This window comes from Microtus oregoni, unplaced genomic scaffold (genome assembly GCF_018167655.1).
Source record: "Microtus oregoni isolate MIOR12 unplaced genomic scaffold, Mior012 000035F_ref0000213, whole genome shotgun sequence".
NCBI classification, from domain to species: Eukaryota; Metazoa; Chordata; class Mammalia; order Rodentia; family Cricetidae; genus Microtus; species Microtus oregoni.
Window position 1 is genome coordinate 18,450,163 of NW_024543094.1, and position 20,098 is coordinate 18,470,260.

At 39.1% G+C, this 20,098-nt stretch overlaps 1 protein-coding gene across 2 annotated transcripts in view; it reads right to left on the bottom strand.

Annotated features, from left to right (window-relative positions):
• Positions 1-20,098, bottom strand: part of Usp6nl (USP6 N-terminal like) — a 134,632-nt gene that overhangs the window by 92,745 nt on the left and 21,789 nt on the right. The gene's annotated exons all lie outside the window — the stretch shown is intronic.

Below are 20,098 nucleotides of genomic sequence, written 5' to 3' on the forward strand. Positions count from 1 at the left end.
AAATAAATAAATGTTGCTAAAACTCGCACATAACACTTAGTTTTCTAATCCACCAGCTAATACATTCTTGCAAGATAGTCAAGTCATGCAGAGATCTGTCAAGAAAGGTGCAATCTCTGGTAGCCCTGAGGATGCAGCAGTGGCAGCTTGTCTTGGTGGTAACCAACAGCTCTCTAACTGGACTTAAGACCTGCCCTACAAGAGAGAGACCATGTCTAGTAGTAGGAATCTAGCTAAATGCTCAACACTAGTGAAATCATGATTATTAGAAGAGAATCTATAGCCACTAATTTACTAATAATCCCCAATAACAATCTATAAACAACTGTCCTTATACCCACAGAATAGTTAGACCTCATCAAGGAAACTTCTCTTTGCAACAGATGAACACCACTACAGAAAACCACAACCAATCAATATGCAGAGTTGCAGAGCCCAGGCCCAATGGATACAACTACAAAACACTCCCTTACCTTAGGCTCAGAGAACATTGCAAAAGGGGTATAGGAATGTATGAGAAAAGATTCTAAGAGCCAGAGAATCAGGGTGCCTGCCATAAGATTGTGTCTCCTAGTAATGTCAGCCACCCATAAAGTCTCACCAACATGACTGTGAGCTGAACAAGGATGACACCAATGACTAAGCCACACTGAATGGAGAAAAGCTCATGAGACCTCAACCCTACACACAGAACTATAGGCTACTGAGGAAAGCGGGGAGAGGAAAGGTGGTCCTCCTCAGGGAAAAGCATACCAATTGGTTGTCTAGTGCTAAACAGTCGGTCCTGAAAACATACATACAGGAAGCATTATTTGGACTGAATAGGTTATATTTGGGAAAACACATGGATAGTCATACAATTACATAAATGCAATAACAATTAGTTAAGAATTAAAAAGTCATAAATTTGAAGGAGAGCAGGAAGGGGAACAGAGGAGGGCTTGGAGCGAAGGGAAGGGAGAAATGCTGTAATCAAATAATAATCTTAAATTCTTTTAAATTAAAAATACAATCTCATTCCTCTCCTCCCTTTCTCAATCCTACTCCCCCATGTTAATGGTATTTTCAAAACTTTCTCCTTTGCACATTCCAAACAGATATATAATGATATCATACTCATACATGGAGGATACATAAGCATACATATACAAAAGCATGCAAAGAGTCGTACTACCCATGTTCTTTAAAACTTTTCAACTTCTTTCCCAGGTTGTTCAGTTCCATTACACTGTCCTCGCTGTGGGAATATATGATAGTGCATAAACATCTCTTCTACTGGCAGTCTCTACTAGAGCGGGGAGACTGAAACAACGCATTCTGTGTGTGAGGAAAAAATATTAACTTCTTTACAACACTGAGCCACAGACTGGAATAGGCAATCAAGATGAAATAAAGACTAAAAAAACATGTACCAGGAGCCAGGGAGATGGCTCAGTAGGTAAAGGTGCTTGCCACACAAGGCTTATGGCCTGAGTTTGACCCCTAGAGTCCATGTTAAAAACCAGATGCAGTGCATGCACCTGTTATCCCATTAGTCCTATTGAGAGAAAGGAAGCAGATACTGGAGAACTGACCAGAAACTCCTGGGCCAGCTAGCCTGGAGTGACTGCAGAAACAAGACAGGCCCTGCCTGAGCAAGGCAGAATGCAAGAGCCAACTACTGAAAAGTATCTCTAACCTCCACACTCACTGCGGCACAAGCACATCTGCAGTAGCACAAAGACTTGGAGGCCTGATGGGGAACCTTCTTCAGCCAATGACCTTTAAGAGGCTGAGCCAGGTTGGGGCATGACTTTTTGGGTACACAGAGAAAACCACCTGCCCACCCCGCGCTCAAGAGTTCTCTCGCCCATTTGCATGCAAAATTCAAGAAGTCCTTGTTCTTTACTGCTTAGTAGTACTCTAATATGTAAATATTCCATACTTTCTTCATCCATTCTTCCATTGAAGGGCATCTAGGTTGTTTCCAGGTTCTGGCTATTACAAACAATGCTGCTATGAACATAGTTGAGCATATACTTTTGTTGTGTGATAGGGCATCTCTTGGGTATATTCCCAAGAGTGGTATTGCTGGGTCCAGGGGTAGGTTGATCCCGAATTTCCTGAGAAACCAGCACACTGCTTTCCAAAGTGGTTGCACAAGTTTCCTGAATGAGGTAAGCCAGACCCAAAAAGAGGAACATGGGATGTACTCACTCATATTTGGTTTCTAGCCATAAATAAAGGACATTGAGCCTATAATTCGTGATCCTAGAGAAGCTAAATAAGAAGGTGAACCCAAAGAAAAACATATAGACATCCTCCTGGATATTAACCTCCAGCAGGCGATGAAAGGAGACAGAGACAGAGACCCACATTGGAGCACCAGACTACAACCCCAAGGTCCAAATCAGGAGCAGAAGGAGAGAGCCCGAGCAAGGAACTCAGGACCGCGAGGGGTGCACCCACACACTGAGACAATGGGGATGTTCTTTCGGGAACTCACCAAGGCCAGCTGGACTGGGTCTGAAAAAGCATGGGATAAAACCGGACTCACTGAACATAGCGGACAATGAGGACTGCTGAGAAGTCAAGAACCATGGCACTGGGCTTTGATCCTACTGCACATACTGGCTTTGTGGGAGCCTAGGCAGTTTGGATGCTCACCTTACTAGACCTGGAAGGAGGTGGGAGGTCCTTGGACTCCCCACAGGACAGGAAGCCAGGTCTGCTCTTCGGGCTGATGTCCAATCTGCACTGTTATCTCAGTCCACAAACAGAACTGCGGTGCATGGGAACCCACTATAGTAAGGCCTCTTCCTTTCCTTTCTTCAGTCATACTCCAAATTCCCCATTTCCAAATACAGGTTTCTCATGGTAATCAGCATACAGGAGCGCATAGCTGCCTACCAGGTGTGTACACAGATAAACCCAGCCAAGGAGAGAGAAACCATAAGCAGGAAGCAGGAGCTTCAGAACCACTACTCCAAAACACTGCTTCATTGACATTTTGGATTGTGCACTTTACAGAAAGATAAGGGCCTTCACAAAATTATTTAAAACTTCAAGGAATATTGAAACATTCTTAAGAAATACTTTCATTAGTCTAAGCCATATTTTTAAGATCCAGCATCTATAATTTGTTAATGTTTCTGGTAACTGCAGTGATGAACCCAGCAGATGTTCAGGTAATCATCATTAAAAGCTCTCCATGACTAAGTAGTATAATGACCTTTATTAATCACTGCATCTGGTATCTGCCAAACAGGAGAGAAACAATACTCAAGCAGCTGGTTTTCAAAGAGTAACAAGTTACTTGAATGAAGATGTTTCAGCACGTTTAAATGACATTTAAATTATATTATGATAGTGGTACAAACAAACATTTAATTCCAAGCACCAATCTAAATAACTACTGAAACCCAAATTACTCTCTGGAGAATGTTCATAATATCTACTGGGCAGTTTGTTTCAGTAGTAAAGTCATACTAAGAATTGAATGCTCTCAGTACTGAAGCAACCAACTACATTTACCAATTACCCATTAGTTGTATGTACATTCATCACTGATGATAAACTATAATCAGACAAGTACAGACACGGATCACTGCATTCTTCAAATTAACTTTCTCCAAAACTCAAAGTCATGGCTTAATAAAAATACTCAAAAATTAAATACATACATGCTGTAAGGTAGTGTGTGGGAATATGCTCAAAACGTTACTCTAAGTCATTCCAAATGGAGCTGGGTATCTCTACTCTTGCATGCCCAGATAGTTCCTACTCCAGTCACCCTGACAAAATCCAAAAGAACACAAATACTTTCAGTGTCTTGGTGTCTCCAAGGCCCAAGTGTCTTCATATGTAAAACCTACATTTGATATGTATCTGCAATTTTGTAATAATCCACTCTTCACCAACATAACATAAGGTAGCACACACAATATGTATCTGATCATACAAGCCATCTCAATGTAACTATCAACACTGTAAGGTACTGTTATACTAATAAGCGGATGTATTGTATCATACACCACAAGCAACCATCAGCCTACAAGTTAGTTTTATGGGGTTTTTCCATGTGGATTCAACAACCTTAAATCAAACCTTGCTTGATACATTATTTGGCATTCTTTCATTTGATACTATGTTTTCCTGTGTGATGAGTGTCTGAGTACAATCAGGAGAAACACAGGAGATAACTTAAAGCATTGAGAAGCCAGGACCAGAACCCTGTATTAAAGTGCCATCCGGAAGGTGCTGACATCAGTGATTTGCATGTCGTGGTATTGCAGGGAAGTAAATGATAAAAATAGAAATACCTCGCTCCTCTTCACAGAGACATGGACAGAAGCAGAAATACTCTCAGCATGTTTCAGAGATGCCATCACAGATGGTGGAATGGGTGTGGGGTTCCTATCACTTCAGAGAATACTTGAAAAAATATAGTTTTGAAATTAATGAAAAATACTAGTTACCCTTCAAAACCAAATGGCTCTTCTATTGAACAAGCACATCCTGAACATTTATTGTGTGCATAAATAAGACGTACATTCTAAGGGAGTTTACATACCATCTAAAGAGGGGTATCAACAGCATTAAATATTTTTCAACCAAGGCTGTAATGAGCTGAAACAGAAGGAACAGACTAGATGAGGACGGTAGAAAGTCAGCAACTGCAAGGCGCAGGCTGGCAAAGGTACTGCTCTGCCCAGAAGCCTTGACCTGTGTGATAAATGCTTACAGCGTGGGCAGAAACAGTGTTCTCAATTATGACAAAATGTGAAAATAAAAAAGTACACTTCACTTTTCTTTAAAAGCCAACGGAAAATAGAGGAAGAACAAAAAGATTACCAAATAATAAATCATAAAATATAATAAATCTAAATGTATAATGTATATAAATGTATAATAAATTGATTTAACATGTATAATGTATAAAAATGTAAAATCATAAACTATAATAAATATAAATGTATAAAATGTATTATAAATATATTCAACAGGTATAACTATATAATAATGTATAAAAATGTGTAATAAATATTTAACAAACATTTGCTTATTTAACAAACATTTTTCCTGTTTGCCAAGTGCTGCTTTACAAATATTGACTCACTTTCTCCACAATTAACAACCTTATAAGAATCTCTGTCCTGATGGGCAGTGGCAGCAGGAGCAGCACACAACTTTAATTCCAGCAATCAGAGGCAAAGGCAGGCAGATCTCTCTGTTTCAAGGCCAGCCTCATCTACAAAGTAAGTTCTAGGGCAGCCTGGGCTACAAAGAGAAACCCCTGTAGTAATAAGAGCGGAGGGGCTGCGTCCCCGCCACCCGGCTGCCCGCACGGCTAGCTTTACCCGAAATAATTACAAGGAAACTGTATTCTTTTAAACACCGCTTGGCCCATTTCTATCTAGCCTCTTCTAGGCTAATTCTCACATATTAATTTAGCCCATTTCTAATCATCTGTGTTGCACCCCAAGGTGCACTTACCGGGAAGATTCTAGCCTACGTCCATCCTGGGTCTGCCCGGGAGAGCAGAGCATGGCATCTCTCTGAGGCGTCTGCCCCTGAGAGGAGAGCTGTCGAGTCTCTGAGCTCACTTCCTCTTCCTCCCAGCATTCTGTTCTGTTTACTCCACCCACCTATGCTCTAAGCTATGAGCCCAAGCAGTTTGTTTATTACTTAACCAATGAAATCAACAGACTGATATATGACACTCCCACATCAAACCCCTGTCTCACAAATATAAACAAACAAACAAACAGCCATCTTATACTATGAAGAAATTAAGGCATACCAAGAACCAAGTAACCTGCTCAAGGGCATGTGATCTAGTGAATACTAAACTCAAAGGCAAACCCAGACAGGCAGATCTATGCACTACTGCCATCTGACTGCACTGTGGCTACTGAACACTTACCCTGTGCAAATATAACTGAGGGATTGACATAGTTCTGTCTTATTTAATTTTAATTATTACAATAAGCACATATGGCTAGTAGCCACCACATGCAAAATTCTCATCACTACCCAGCATAGCTGCTAGTGACCGTCTAGAGAGAAGAAGTCTGTAAGGTAGTCCATCCCACTCAACTTGAAGCAAGTAATCAATTCAAAGGTAACCTTTGAATAAGTTAAGAGGCTCAAGCTGTGACTGACCAAAAACTTACTGCCTTAATGCGGTCCTCCTTTAAAGCTCTCTCTACCATGTCTACTCAATGACACATGAACCAATGAGCTAATAAAAGGCCTCATTTACCCAGAGAGAATTTCTTTCGAGAAAAAGAAAATGTTAAAAAAAAACAAAAAGAAAATGTCATACGATCTAAACTAAATATAATTCCTAAATACAGCCTTGATAAAACTTTCTATCAATTAACTTTGCCTTAAAAATAATTCTTACTTTAAATGTTACATTTCTAAATCTAAAGACAAATCACTCTGCCTCGAGCTCTCAAAACACAAGTAAATGGGCACCGTCTTAGTCACTGTTCTATTGCTGTGAAGAGACAGCATGATCACGGTCACTCTTATAAAGGAAAGCATTTAATTAGGACTGACTTACAGGTTTAGTCCATTACTGTCAGGGCAGGAAGCATGGTAGCACATGAGTAGACATGGTGCTGGAGAGGAAGCTGAGAGTTCTACATCGGGATCCAGAAGCAGCAGAAAGGATGGGGCCACTGAACCTGGCATTTCAAACTCCAAAACACACCCCCTGTGATATACCACCTCCAACAAAACCACAGCTACTCCAATAAGGCCACACCTAACACTACTCCCTAAGCATTCAAATATGAGTCTATGGGGACCATTCCTATTCAAGTCACCACAGGAGCTGTCACAGAAATTCATAAAGATGGCTGCACTGCATCTAACCGCTGACCAAAAGGCTATAAATATTGTCCAGTCCATAAACACCAATCAGTCACCTAAGAGATTGAAGATTATATGTGTCTTAATGTCATTGGTGTCACAGAAGTCCAGATTTCTGCATTTCCTTGTATACAACATACATAACAGTGAAACAATAGTAACAAGCTTGACAGAATGCTAACAGCAGTTCATATGCCATCTTTACTAGGTCTCAAGCCCAGGCATCACATGCCATTCAGTGCTCACAACATTCTTGTGAAGTAGTCACCAGTGTCACAACCCCACTGTTCAGAACCTGATGCATACAGCGAACAGGTGAACAAATCCAGGACTGAGTGAGCCCCTGTCTGTTTGGAGTTTGTGCCCTTAAACTGCCTTTCCTGTTTATCGGTCTCTCACGTAACTGTGTATCAACTCAGCAGTAAAGTATGAAAATCCCCAAAAATGATTCCTATTTATAGATACCTACCTAACTTTCTAAGACTACTAAGAAATATTTATTTTACTGTATATGCATCTGTGTGTATGCAAACAAATTAAAGAGAGTCAAAAGAGTTAGGAATTGCTAGTGTTGCCCAAAAGGTTAACAAAATCAACAAAAAAAAAAAAAAAACAAAGTAGAGTACAATGTTTAAAAGCTGTAGGAAGTTTGGAAAACATTCATGGTCTTGCATGAAGTCATATGACAGCAAAACAACCACAGGTCAGCAATATACCCACCACCGCATTGCAGTGGTCCTATTTGTATTTCCCCTTCGTAAAAATGTCAGCATCAACACAAAAAAAGCTGTACATTAAAAGATTTTATATATTTAAATGACATTTTTTTTACTTCTTTGTCTTATATCTTTATCACATCGGATAGTAGGTCACTTAGGACTATTTGACAATAAATGTTAGGGTTGATACATGTGTCTTAATGTCAGTGGTGCCACAGAAGTCCAGACTTCTGTATTTCCCTTGTACTGTACTGCTTTTGTCCTTGTGGTTACATAATGGCTGCTGCTACTGAAGGAATTGCATTCGCATTCCAGGTAAAAGAAGGAAAGAACAAAGCAATACAACACATCTCATAAGGCAAACATTCCCAGAAATCCCTAGCAGAAACTGGCTTACACAAGCTAAGAACATCATCAGAGAGCATGAGACTTACAGAAAAGCTTCCCCCATCTCTTTGATATACCCATCCAGTATTTTTAACTTGCCTTGATCTATGGCTTTCTTTGTTCTGTAAAACTATAAACTTCATGCAACTGCTTCCACATTAGAGCATGGAATGTGTGGTAAATCTGTGCTCCCCCATGGTTCACAGAATAAACCACCTCTTATTCCCTTTAAGGTAAAAGCTGTGGGGGTTTTGTATCAACAAAAGTTTTTATCACAAAGAATTGATGTTTGCAGAGATGAATATATTTAGCCTGTGTCCTAATTTGCTTTCTGTTGCTGTGATAAAAACACTAACCAAATGCCACTTGAGGGAAAGGGTTTATTTGGCTTAGAGGTCCATAATCAAAAGAAACCAAAGTAGAAATCAGCATAGGAACTCAAGGCAGGAAATGAAGCAGAGACCACGGAAGAATTGCTACCTTGCTTACTTATAAAACTTACATAAATTAATCACATTTAGCATGCCTCTGTTTGACAAGCTAGAGAAAGATACACTATTCTCAAAGATGATTAACCAAACAAACATTGATATAGATATGAATAATTTACATTAGTATAGATTTTGCTTTATTGATAGAGATTTAAGGTCAAATTTGTTATATAGATAAGTGTTTCTGATTTTGATTAAGGTATTGTGATTGTGTAGTTCATTTAAATATGTACTGTATAATTAAGAAATATAGGTTGTTAATGGATAATCATCGATAATAGTAAAGCTTGTAGTCATGTTAGTTAGATTTTCTAGATATATAGATATATTTTAGATAGACAATCTTCATGTCTTTCAAAGATTACAGAATAGGACATTTAATGTTTTAATAACTGTGGACTTTTCATGACAATGAGACACTCTGCTCCTGGCAGCACCAATCTACTTCAAGAGGAAGATGGGCATCGAAGAGGCACCTTATGGAGTTTGATAGCCATTTGGGCAAGAAACTGCTCTTGCCTGGACTATTGTATAAACTGGACACAGAGAACCCACAGAGAGAGGACTACTGAACTTGCCTAAGGTGAGATGATCTTTCGGGGTTCCTGATTCATGAAAGAGTCTGCGAGACATTCTGCAGGACACAACAGATAGTGACTGAACTGACTTTGAATTTTCCTGCTTTATGGAAATGTCTTCTGGATACCATGGGCCTGAAGGCTGAAGATGGATGCCCCAACGGTACAGAGGAACTTTGAGTGACTGTCTAGGCAGCGAGATGTCTCTGTCATTTCTAGAGTTTAAAAGTTGCTTTTTTTCTTGTTTGCTTAGGTCATATTGTATCTTTCTGGAGTCTTTAATGAAGTTAAGAATAGTTAGTTATAGTTATAGTTTTCCTTAGTTATGATAAAGATTATTGTAACTTTTACTTGATAACTGTTTTGTTATATGTAATTTTGCTATGTTAAAGTTAAAACCTTTTTTTTGTTTAAACAGAAAAAGGGGAAATGATGGAGGAAGGTCATTGGCTAATAAAGGAACTGCCTTGACCCATTTTATTTGTTAGAAGATAGGTGGGAGGAGTAAACAGAACAGAACGCTGGGAGGAAGAGGAAGTGAGCTCAGACTCGACAGCTCTCCTCTCGGGAGCAGAAGCCTCAGAGAGATGCCATGCTCCTGGCTCCTGGGCAGACGCACGCTATGAAGCTCCGACCCAGGATGGACATAGGCTAGAATCTCCCCGGTAAGCGCACCTTGGGGTGCTACACACAGATGATTAGAAATGGGCTAAATTAATATGTGAGAATTAGCCTAGAAGAGAATGGGCCAAGCAGTGTTTAAAAGAATACAGTGTCCGTGTAATTATTTCGGGGCATAGGCTAGCCGAGCAGGCAGCTGGGGTGCTGGGGACGCAGCCCGGCCGCCCCTTATTACTACAAAACATGAGCTTTTTTTTAATATTTATTTATTTATTTATTTATTATGTATACAATATTCTGTCTGCGTGTATTCCTACAGGCCAGAAGGGGGCACCAGACCCCATTACAGATGGTTGTGAGCCACCATGTGGTTGCCGGGAATTGAACTCAGGACCTTTGGAAGAGCAGGCAATGCTCTTAACCGCTGAGCCATCTCTCCAGCCCCCCAAACATGAGCTTTTTAAAGAGAAGGCAGCTACCTGGACAGCCACAGTCCTGGTGGTCAGTCACCTTTAAGTTTAACGCACACTGAAGAGATTGTGGGGTTTGACTACTTAAGAGCAAGGGTCTGCTTAAGAGCAAGTCCTCTACTAGCTTTGCTGAGCATGGCCCTAGACAGACTCAGGCTAAGGCAACCTCAAAGGGAACTGTGATGTTTATTTGTTGATGAACAAAGCATCGTTTATCCTTCTACTTCCACTTCACAAAGCTAACTGTTGTACCTCTGCCCCTGAAGGCTGTGAACATTGCCCATTAGGTTACTCTCGACTAGAAAGACCTCTCAGACAAGACCATCTGAACAACTGTCAGCACCAGTCACTGAGCTGCAAAACTCTCCAAGGTATTACGACTTCCCTCAGATCCTGTAAATCTGTTTACAACCTGTATCAAAGAAAACTAACTCCAAAAACCTCATAAAATCATTTATATAATTATTTTATCCTCACTTTGATATTCTAGTACAATATCTTCAAAACCCCCGTTTTCTATCTTATTTACTGTTTGTGTAAACACAGTACTTAAAATGCTACATTTTCTTTATCACCTATATTTATTAAAAGAAGCATCATTTTAAACTTTTAAAATACTTATTCTAGCTGCAAGAACATATGCAAAAGACTCCAAGATCCCTATGATCACTCCCTGAAGTTATAGAAACAGTAAAATGTTGCCTTGGGAAAAGATACTTTTAGAGATGCAGCTTCAAGGAGCCCTCCATGCTGGGCTTTATGAAGGTACAGCAGCCTGGCTCACCTATTCATAACACATTGACTATGTCTCTAGAAGTAACCTCAATAAATTCCTATATTACACAAAAAAAAACCTATTCCATTATTTTTAGTTGTGTGTGTGCACTGCGCATGTATGTGTGTGCATCTCTCCACTGTACTTTAAACTCCTATTGCCAGTATTTTATAGTTAGCTACACCATTGGTTCAACCTGTGAGTTGCAACCCCTTTGGGGTTCCCACAACCCTTTCACAAGGGTTGCATATCAGATATTTATATCATGATTCATAACAGTAGCAAAATTACAGTTGTGAAGTAGAAATGAAGTAATTTTATAGTTGTGGGGTCACCACAACATGAGGAACTATATTAAAGGGTCACAGCACTAGGAAGGTTGAGAATCATTGCTCTACATAAAGCTGATTATATTAAGGGGAGTACCATTGTTTAAAAAGTGGTTGGCTAGAGAGCTGGCTAAATGGTTAAGAGTACACACTGCTCTTATAGAAGACCCTAATTCAGATCCCAGCACCCATGTCCAGCAGCTCCAGTTCTAGGAGAACTGATGCCCTTTTCTTGCCTCCACAAGCATCTACATTCATTCATGTGTACAAACCCAACTACAGCCAAATATACACACATACATACACACATGTACGCTCACATACTTTAAAAAATAATCAAAATAAGTCTTTAAAAATAACCATTTCCTTTAAAATGAGAAAAATACAACAGTACTTTGCAAAGTAACAAAAGTAATCAATGTTAATGATACAACTAACAGAAAGGGTTTCTCAGAAGAAAAGTCTCCTTATAAACTGCTTTTATTTTCCCAGTTAGAAAAAAAATCTACTTGAACCAAATTTAAAATCTGAGAGCAAATGGCCCACTATCGCCTTAATATGCCCCACATCTTTTGGCAGTGTTCTTTCTATTGATGTGGGAGGTCCTTCTGTCTTGGTTAATGAATAAAGAAACTGCCTTGGCCTGTTGATAGGGCAGAACTTATGTAGGTGGGGAAGACAGAACTGAAAGCTAGGAGAAGGGTGGAGTCAGGAAGATGCCATGGAGCGGCTGGAGATAGAGGTGCTAAAACTTTGCTGGTAGGCTATGACCTTGTGGTGATATACAAATTAATGGAGGTGGGTTAAACTAATATGTAAGAGTTAGCCGATAAGAAGTTAGAGCTAATGGACCAAGCAGTGATTTAATTAATACAGTTTCTGTGTGATTATTTCGGTTCTGGGCAGCCAGGACAAGCAAGCAGCGTCCAACTACATTCTATATTCATATATTTCCTGGCACTTAAGAGATACACAGACATACTTTCAAATACAAGGAAAACAATATTAGGGGTGGAGAGTTGGCTCCCTGGTTAAAAGCACTTGTTCTTGCAAAGGACCTGGGTTTGATTTCCAGCACACACATGGAACCTCACCACCTTCTCAGGCACCAGGTACACATGTGGTACACAGAGATAAATGCTGTGGGATAATGCTCCTGTACACCGTAAAGATACTTGTACTGGTTTTAAAAAACACTGATTGTATAAGGAAGTATAAGCGGAGCAATCAGACTAGAAGAATTCTGGGAAGATGCAGAGGAAGCAAGATGAGACTACCTTACTGAGAAAAGGTACCAAGCCACATGGCTAAGCATAGATAAGAATAAGGGGTTAATTTAAGTTCTAAGAGTTAGTAATAAGCCTTAGCAATAGGCCGAACAGTTTTATAATTAATATCATCAATTCTCTGTGTACTTATTTGAGACTGAATGGCTGCAGGACTAGGCTGGACAGAAATTTCCATCTACAGATACATGCAGGCAAAATATTTATATACACAAAAATAATAAAATAAATATTTTTAAAAATTATAAAAAGAAAAAAAAGAAAACCAGTATTATTCTCTGCCACAGGTACATCCCAAATAACTGTAATTATAAACATAAAATCAAGGAGAAACATTCCAATAAAAGTTCTGACTGTAAAGGTCAAATTATGAATTCGACATTTTCAAACAGATTGAAAGTACATTAATTATATTCTCCTGAAATAGTAAATGTAGTAAGAATTTTTTGGGGCTTAATTATTAAAATTCTACCATTTAGAGGGGAATGTAGTATACTTCAGTATGGGAGAGGAAAAAAAAAGCAGAAAATAGGAAGCAAGTAATTACAAAGTTCCCTAAATAAATAATACCATTACATTCCAAAGGCAAACCATGATTGTTCTTCTGCTTTCTGAGATGCAATTTCGTTTGATCATTTAGATATCCTGTTTTACCATAAAATAAGCAAAAAGACAATTTCCATGTTTTTTCCCAGTTCTACTGTTCTGTATATGATTGAGCTGCCTATCACAGTTTCACTTTACATCATTGATTCAAATCTATTTACTGAGGATATTTGGAATCTCATTTAAGTTTCATTCCCAAATGCTGATCACATCACATTAAAATATTTTTTAAATCTGCATGTGGCATCATCTGAGGTATAGCGACATTACCCAAGTCTATAAAAATAGAATGCTCTGATACAGAACACAAACACATGAAGCACCGCAGGCTCACATGTGAGTAGTCTGGCACATGCATTTATTAGTTGCCACATTTTACCCAGAGACTAAATGAGTGAAAGCGCCGGTCACCACACTAGCTGACAGCCTGCAGATGCTGAAAATCCATCCCTAGTTAGAGGTTTACTATTTCAAACATTCAAAAACCAAAAATATACATACATGTACATCTTCTAAGCAAGTCACTCATTTAAGACAGGCAAGTCAGATACGCAATTTAAAGTATGCTTACTGTATTTCAAAATGCCTCTGGCGCATGCTCCAGTGCATGACTGGCTTTAATATAAACAATGCCAGTGAAGCATACAATTTTAAGCAGAAGAAAGTGACTGTTCACTAAAGGACAAACTCACCAAGCACTGGTCAATTCTTATTTATGACTACTATTTCATCAGTTATTCACAGAAGTAAGAACCACCTGTTCTGCCCTATTATAAGCAGACTTCTAGCTTGCTCCCTTCTAATTCTGCAGTGATTATATTTTAAGAATAAGAGGATTATAGCAATTCTTTGCCTACCACCAAAATCCCTACTGCAGTATGGAAACACTGTCACAGCAGAGTGTAATAACTCCCTTTTTGGTCTCTGCATCTTTAATAAAATAATATACTTCTAATTTGGGGCTTATAACAGGAATAATGAACATGTTAACGATCATGCCATACAACCCGGTCCTTTTCAAACACTGTAATAATGCAGAAAGGTAAAAGCACACATAAGAACAGAATATTTATATCAATTCTTTAGATCAATACTTAAATACTTAAAGAGCTCCGGTTGTTCACTCTACGATGCTCCTACCTTCCTTTGCTGTGGCTGCCTTTTGCCTTGATGGTGTCACCAGCTCCTTTACAATCTGCAAGACTTGAATCATCGCGAATTAACAAGCCAAAGGCTCCAGCTGCTTCCACTAGCGATCCAACAGGTTTCATCATCAAGAGCTTAAAGCATTTCTGCTTTCTGAACGCTCAAGCATGAACACAGTTCAACTTCAGAGAAATAAACGCTTTGCCTAGATACAATGAAGCTCGGCAGCAGTTAATAGAAAACAACAAGAGCGCCAGCTCTATCTTCCTGAGGATTTCAGTCCATGTGAAAAGGCCATCCTCAAAGCTCTGTTACTGTGCAAAGCACACACTACTTATGCACCAAAATGAGTAGTCTGTAAATCACTAAGCACAGCAAAACACTCTTGCACAAAAGCCACGACAAGACATACCAAGTCTGTGTTATATATTCTCAAATAGTATCACAGATGCTATGTGCAAATTTTTAAGTAAAACCAAAATACCCTGTGCTGTCGAAAGCTTTAATACTTTCTTCCAGTCTCAAAAACCTTATATTTGAATCAGAAAATGTAGATAAAAATAAAAATCTATCTTGCTAACTCCAACCTCCCCAGATTTGCATAAAAAATATAGTGCCTCAAAAATATCCTGTAAATTCCTCTCCCTTCCGTCTTCTCTTTTCTCCTCCCCTCCCTTCCTCCTCACACCTGACTTCTCAGTACATGAATTCATGTAATATCAATCTCAACGTGTCAAAACAACCGTAAACAGTCTGACCCTGTGGTCATTGCACCCATGCAATTCAAAATCATACTAAAGTCCAAGTTCACACACACACAGAAATTCCCCCAGAGAGTCCACAAATTCAATGCTCTCGACACAGAGACATGGGCCAGAGAATTGAAAGCAAGCAAAATCATGGCTTCTGTCATGTGATGGCTTCACCAGCACAACTGCAGCAATGCTCAATGAACACTAACACCTGTACTTCACACTCGCTCATCACACAACAGCCCGTCCCGGTGAACTGCAGATGCTAAAGGAAAGGGCTCAGGGTTGATCCCCACCAGCAACCCGTTCCCTTTTGCTAAATTACCAACTTTCCTAGTTTTCTTTCCTTCCTATTCATTATGTTGACTTTTTTAACATAATAAAATAGTGGATCCCAGAGAAAATCAGAGATAGTTCCTTTGCCTTCAGATAAACAGTTAATGACTTATTTCTTTTCCCATTTTTCAACTGAGGTATACAATGAACCCACATGAATAAAAGAATCCACCATGACTCCTCTGTAAAAAAAAAATGTATGAATTTAGGATTCAGGGCCCAATTTTCAGCTCGTCTAGGAAAAAGAGCCTCAGCATGTGTATGTGTGTGTATGTGTGTATATGTATATACCACTCCTACGACAGTCACCATCTGGTGTTAACCTTGAGAGAACAGTGCTCTACAACCCTATGACAGCAGGAAATACTGGTTTAAAAAAAAAAAAAGACAAAACAGAGCAACTATCTCAACTACCTGTTAGCTTTAGTGTACATGTTTGTATCAGTAAATTAAAGTTTAGGGGTTGCAGATATACCTCAGTGGTAGACTGCTGCCTCCCACAAGGCCCTAGGCTGGGTCCCCACTTGGGAGGTAAGCAGGTAGTGGGAGTGAGTGGGAGGTTGACACATTCAGTTAGGTCAAAGCATCTCAAACCAAAACTGTGACCTTTTTAGTAAATCTCTTTGGAGACTGGACAAATCAAATTCCATTCTACAAATCCATTCTACAAATTCTACAAATCAAATTCCATTCCTTCTACTCCTCAGCCCATTCCTAGGGCAGTTCTGAACAGGTTATTGGCAGTTGAACAGTAACCAACTTTCCCTTTCTCCCTGTTAGATCAAACCCAGGGCCAAAAAGCAGTACTTCACCACTGAGCAACATGCCTCGCTTTGAAAAGTTTGCTCTCTTCCAATATTCTTCCTTCCACAGTAATGAAGGAATATATGGTACATTATCCTCTCAATAAACACTACGTTTGACGAAAAGAATATAGAATTCATTTTTCCATAAATCTCAGCTGCATTATCCCACCCTACTGGATTAATATTGATTTAAAAAAGAAAATCACCACCAAAACATACTACCAGAGGATCTGAAAAACTCTCCTTCAAATGATCCCAACATTTGGTAAAAACTAAGGGTCTCTGCTCTAGAAGAATATCATGGGAAATGCTAACTGTACAGGGATAAGAACAGAAGGTACAAAACACAAAGTTTCCACTACAGAGAGAAGTGTGTGTATGTGTGTGTGTGTGTGTGTGTGTGTGTGTGTGTGTAAAAAGAAAAGTATCAAAAAGGTATCCATAAGTTTTCTTCTGAATTAGTGGTTCTCAACCTGTGGGTCTTAACCCTCTGGTAGTAAACAACCCTTTCACAGGGGTCACCAAAGATCATCGGAAAACACAGATATTTACACATTATGATTCATAACAGTAGCTTAATTACAGTTAATGTTATTGTTGGGGTCCCACATGAGGAGCTGTATTACAGGGTCTCAGCTTTAGAAAGATTGAAAACCACAGCATTAACAGTTCACATTTTCGCCAGGTGGTGGTGCACACCTTTAACCACAGCACTCGGGAGGCAGGGGCAGGCGGAATTCGAGGCCAGCCTGGTCTACAAGAGCTAGTCCAGGACAGGCTCCAAAACTACAAAGAAACCCTGTCTCGAAAAACAAAACAACAAAAAAGGTTCACTTTTTCTCTGCTCTCCCTCAGCCACGGGGGCAATGCTGATGTGACCCAAAGCCTTCAGCTGATCTGCAGCAGACACTGCAATTGTGGGAAATGAGTCTGTTGTTTGAATACTGATTGTGTTTTTATAGTTTTTGTTTTGTTTTTGTTTGAAGCAGGATCTCACCACATATCCCAGTTGTGACCCTCGTTATTGTTTCTATTACGTCAACATAGTTTGGCATGCCTAAAGGATGTGGGTTGTATTAACTTTGCATGGCTATAACAAAACCTCAGGTAACCACCTGGGATGGTTTGAATAAAATGGCCCCCAGAGCCCCATAAGAAGTGGCATAGTTTAGGAGGCCTTGTTGGAGGAAGTATGTCACTGAAGTTTCAGATGCTCACACCAGGCCCATTGTCACTCTCATGTCCTGCTGCTTGCCAATCCAGGATAGAACTTCCAACTACCTCTCCAGCACCATGTTTGTATGCATGCCACCATGCTTTCTACCATGATAGTAATGAACTGAAAGCAAACCCCAGTTACATGTTTTTCTTTATAAGAGTTGTCATGGTGATGGTGTCTCTTCAGAGCGAAATAAGCCCTAACGAAGACACCACCTTAAAATGATGAGGGTTCCTAAATAGTAGCATTCTATAGAAATGTTTATATTTTTCTTTTTGCTATATTTTTACAGTAAATATAATTTACTATTTCACTATTATTTCTTTTAAAAGAGAAAAACCCTTTTAAAAAAAAAAAAGATCATCATGTTATTAAGAAATACATATAAAGAATCTTATCCAGCACTAGACCCTTCTCTTCATGCTGCTGCAGGGAAAATGTGCCCACCAGTGCGATGGTGGCACCACTGTTACTGAATAACTAACAGCTTTGTTTTTCTTTCCATCGGAATTGGTTTTTGAGGGGAGGGGGGATATGAGGTCTGAAGCTTTTTTTTTCTTTCCGTCTGAATTATATTTTGGGGGGGAAGGGGAAACATGAGGTCTGCTTCGCAGGAATAAATTTCATGCCTGGTACTTTAATCCTGGTCAAAAGCTCATGGCTAGGAGGTCATAGGCCCTACTATGAAACTTGCTATTGTTATTTTGCTAAATAGCCTGTCAAACTGCCTTCTAACTACTTGTTTATATCCATAGATGTAGGCTTCATTGAACCGTGGTCAGAGAAGCTTCATTCTGTAGTGGGTAGCTATCAGTGGAGAGCTACATAACTAGTCAAAGCGCTGAGAATAAGAAAACGAATACCCATCCCTAAATGGAACATTTGTGCTCTGCCCCACCCACTTACCCAAAGCCCAGATAACATCATAGAAGAGTAAACAGAAAGAAGTTAAAAGGTGTTAGTCATGAACTAACAGAAACTGGTTTATATGCACAAGACTTGTGTAAGATCAAGCCAGCCAAAATCCCAGCACAGATGGGTAGCTGATTGCTAGGCATTATGCCCTATTGAACAGGTACTGGAGTTGGTAGCTGCTGGGGAAAGAAGATCATTCTTTTCTGGGGATGTAGCCATTGATAAATATATTATGCTGCAGTGGATGGTCTCACCCATGCACGTACGGGAAGCACTGACTGGACTTAATGATTAAAAGAAAAAGACACGAAGAAAGCGCAAATTCTAATTGGTTTTAATAATAAAAACCCAGAGTCAGATATTAGGGGAGAAAGATGAAAGATCAGAGAAGCAGAGCAGCCAGCCACTAGTTCTTACCTCTATGAAATCCTCAGAACCAAAGAGACATGATCCTGTCTCTACAAATCCTACAACTGAATGCCTTGAGCTCCTGTCTCCTCCGGCCTTATATTCCTCTCTTTGCCTAACTATATCCCTTCCGGTATCCACCTCTCTAGTGCTGTGATTAAAGGTACGTGACTCCCAAATACTGAGATTAAGGTGTGAGCCACAACCTCTGACTCTGCTTCTCTTTTTGACAGGATCAATCTAGTGTAGACCAGGCTGGCCTTGAACTCCTTTTTAACATCACATCCAAATCCCAAGAACGAGACAAGGAGAGATGAGATACAATGACTAGAAACAAAATCACTGTCTACTCTATCCCCATCAGACAACCTGACTTCATTTTCATTCACCTACTTTTTCCAGATGAAAATATCGGGCAAAAACATTTCAGGTGAAAGGATCAATATCAGGAAGTGATGAAATCGTAAAAGGTAGAAAGAAAACTAGTTAGACAAAGGAAAGATGTCTTTTCCTAGCTTCTCACTCAACAGAAGAAAAAAACAGAAAAAGAGCAAGACTAGATCTGGTCTCAGGAATTGTTTCTCTCATTCACTGAGTAAAACCATGAACTAATTTTCACTGGGGCATCTTGTTTGATCCTAAGTATGAAGAAGTTCAAGAATATCGGTGTACTACAAAGAACAATAATTCTGTACACACAGCAAACAATGCTGTAAATAATTCAAACCAACAGCACAGAATCTTATGGAATTATATACTAACTTCAAAGTCTTATTAATCTTCTCTTTGTCAATATGTACCTTTAAAAGATTTTTTTCTTACTAGTAAAAATAATGCCACGTTCGAGTGCAAAAAAAAAAGGGAATAAAAAAAAGAACCAAAATCAAGAAACAACTTATGTCTGTCATATAGAAATATGCAAATATGCATCATTTAACAAGTTTCTGACTGATCCAGGTACTTCTTGCTATTGATTTTACAAAAATATGATGGGGTTACATATATTTTTTTAAATATTTTACCAATATCATCATTATGCAATAAACACAGACAAAGACATCAACACTGTGTTCCACATACAAACTGTTTTGATCTCGGGAATAATAAACAAGCATCTTTTATTCTTGGCAAGAGTTCAGATAGTTGGGTTTTTAACCCATTTTCGAGTAATAATTTTCACTTTCCTGGAAATGCACTTTAAAATTAAGCTACTCTCATTTTTTCTCCCAAGGAAAAGAATGTGAGAGGCCACATTTCTTGTGACAAAAATAATCTATAAATACTCAACATGACAAATGATCCACAAATAGAAAAAGACTACTGAAAATCAAATTAGAAACCCATTCCTAAAGTAACACCCTCTTTTGAACTAACACATTAGTTTACATACTTT